The 2,500-nt window shown below is 45.6% G+C and overlaps 5 non-coding genes and 1 pseudogene across 5 annotated transcripts; all 6 read right to left on the minus strand.

Moving 5' to 3' along the window:
- Nucleotides 1-178: 178 nt before the first annotated feature.
- Nucleotides 179-297, minus strand: LOC142925860 (5S ribosomal RNA). The gene has a single exon (XR_012942783.1). It is a non-coding gene; the product is annotated as a 5S ribosomal RNA (ribosomal RNA).
- Nucleotides 298-549: 252 nt separating this feature from the next.
- Nucleotides 550-668, minus strand: LOC142926562 (5S ribosomal RNA). Its single transcript, XR_012943486.1, has one exon. It is a non-coding gene; the product is annotated as a 5S ribosomal RNA (ribosomal RNA).
- Nucleotides 669-920: 252 nt separating this feature from the next.
- LOC142928032 (5S ribosomal RNA) lies at nt 921-1,039 on the minus strand (annotated as a pseudogene).
- Nucleotides 1,040-1,466: 427 nt separating this feature from the next.
- LOC142926606 (5S ribosomal RNA) lies at nt 1,467-1,585 on the minus strand. The gene has a single exon (XR_012943530.1). It is a non-coding gene; the product is annotated as a 5S ribosomal RNA (ribosomal RNA).
- A 252-nt stretch (nt 1,586-1,837) lies between these two features.
- On the minus strand, nt 1,838-1,956 carry LOC142926350 (5S ribosomal RNA). The gene has a single exon (XR_012943275.1). It is a non-coding gene; the product is annotated as a 5S ribosomal RNA (ribosomal RNA).
- A 252-nt stretch (nt 1,957-2,208) lies between these two features.
- Nucleotides 2,209-2,327, minus strand: LOC142926393 (5S ribosomal RNA). The gene has a single exon (XR_012943318.1). It is a non-coding gene; the product is annotated as a 5S ribosomal RNA (ribosomal RNA).
- Nucleotides 2,328-2,500: the final 173 nt, after the last annotated feature.

The following is a 2,500-nucleotide window of genomic DNA, read 5'->3' on the forward strand; positions in this document are numbered from 1 at the left end:
ACTCTGCAGGGACCTGTTTCTGAGCTCCTGGTTGAGCCCCGAAAGAGTGCCATCAAACATTATATTACAAAAAATATTGATCCCAATGCAGTACACCATATCGACGTGAAATTGGCAGGTGCACTCACTGGATGAGTCGAAGTGTAAAAAGCGACCCATCCAGATACAACAATGCAAAAGCCTACAACACCTGGTATTCCCAGGCAGTCTCCCATCCAAGTACTAACCAGGCTCGAACATGCTTAGCTTCCGAGATCAGACGAGATCGGGCGCATTCACGGTGATATGGTCGTAGGCCGTGCTTGCAGAGACCTGTCGAACACTCATATGTATAAAACAATCAACATTCAACTATACTCCTGGAGGTCATCGCTCGTGAAAACGTTTATTCTGAGCTGCTGGTTTAGCCCCGAAAGAGTGGCATCAAACAGTATTTTACAAAAAATATTGATCCCAATGCAGTACACCATATCGACGTGAAATTGGAAGGTGCACTAACTGGATGAGTCGAAGTGTAAAAAGCGACCCATCCAGATACAACAATGCAAAAGCCTACAACACCTGGTATTCCCAGGCAGTCTCCCATCCAAGTAATAACCAGGCTCGACCATGCTTAGCTTCCGAGATCAGACGAGATCGGGCGCATTCAGGGTGATATGGTCGTAGGCCGTGCTTGCAGAGACCTGTCGAACACTCATATGTATAAAACAATCAACATTCAACTATACTCCTGGAGGTCATCGCTCGTGAAAACGTTTATTCTGAGCTCCTGGTTTAGCCCCGAAAGAGTGGCATCAAACAGTATTTTACAAAAAATATTGATCCCAATGCAGTACTCCATATCGACGTGAAATTGGCAGGTGCACTATCTGGATGAGTCGAAGTGTAAAAAGCGACCCATCCAGATACAACAATGCAAAAGCCTACAACACCTGGTATTCCCAGGCAGTCTCCCTTCCAAGTACTAACCAGACTCGACTCTGCTTAGCTTCCGAGATCAGACGAGACCGGGCGCATTCAGGGTGAGATGGTCGTAGGCCATGCTTGGAAAGACCTGTCGCACATTCAGATGTATTAAACAATCAACATTCAACTATACTTCTGGAGGTCATCGCTAAAAAAACCTTTATACTGGTAGAAACGAAGTTGTAAACTCAGTGTACTAGCCTGCAATAGATTAATGTGTCCGTCCGTCCGTCCCCTTTCAATACTTTAACGAAGTGAAATCTCGTGCTGTTGGGTGTATAAAATCAGTAATAGACAGCGCAGAGACTTGTCCTACCAGCCCACTCTGCAGGGACCTGTTTCTGAGCTCCTGGTTGAGCCCCGAAAGAGTGGCATCAAACATTATATTACAAAAAATATTGATCCCAATGCAGTACACCATATCGACGTGAAATTGGCAGGTGCACTCACTGGATGAGTCGAAGTGTAAAAAGCGACCCATCCAGATACAACAATGCAAAAGCCTACAACACCTGGTATTCCCAGGCAGTCTCCCATCCAAGTACTAACCAGGCTCGAACATGCTTAGCTTCCGAGATCAGACGAGATCGGGCGCATTCAGGGTGATATGGTCGTAGGCCGTGCTTGCAGAGACCTGTCGAACACTCATATGTATAAAACAATCAACATTCAACTATATTCCTGGAGGTCATCGCTCGTGAAAACGTTTATTCTGAGCTCCTGGTTTAGCCCCGAAAGAGTGGCATCAAACAGTATTTTACAAAAAATATTGATCCCAATGCAGTACACCATATCGACGTGAAATTGGCAGGTGCACTGACTGGATGAGTCGAAGTGTAAAAAGCGACCCATCCAGATACAACAATGCAAAATCCTACAACACCTGGTATTCCCAGGCAGTCTCCCATCCAAGTACTAACCAGGCTCGACCATGCTTAGCTTCCGAGATCAGACGAGATCGGGCGCATTCAGGGTGATATGGTCGTAGGCCGTGCTTGCAGAGACCTGTCGAACACTCATATGTATAAAACAATCAACATTCAACTATACTCCTGGAGGTCATCGCTCGTGAAAACGTTTATTCTGAGCTCCTGGTTTAGCCCCGAAAGAGTTGCTTCAAACAGTATTTTACAAAAAATATTGATCCCAATGCAGTACACCATATCGACGTGAAATTGGCAGGTGCACTAACTGGATGAGTCGAAGTGTAAAAAGCGACCCATCCAGATACAACAATGCGAAAGCCTACAACACCTGGTATTCCCAGGCAGTCTCCCATCCAAGTACTAACCAGGCTCGACCATGCTTAGCTTCCGAGATCAGACTAGATCGGGCGCATTCATGGTGAGATGGTCGTAGGCCATGCTTGGAAAGACCTGTCGCACATTCAGATGTATTAAACAATCAACATTCAACTATACTTCTGGAGGTCATCGCTCAAAAAACCTTTATACTGGTAGAAACGAAGTTGTAAACTGAGTGTACCAGCCTGCAATAGATTAATGTGTCCGTCCGTCCGTCCCCTTTCAATACT

This window comes from Petromyzon marinus, chromosome 23 (assembly GCF_048934315.1).
Source record: "Petromyzon marinus isolate PM22_M1 ecotype Great Lakes invasive population chromosome 23, UKy_Petmar_22M1.pri1.0, whole genome shotgun sequence".
Lineage (NCBI taxonomy): Eukaryota > Metazoa > Chordata > Hyperoartia > Petromyzontiformes > Petromyzontidae > Petromyzon > Petromyzon marinus.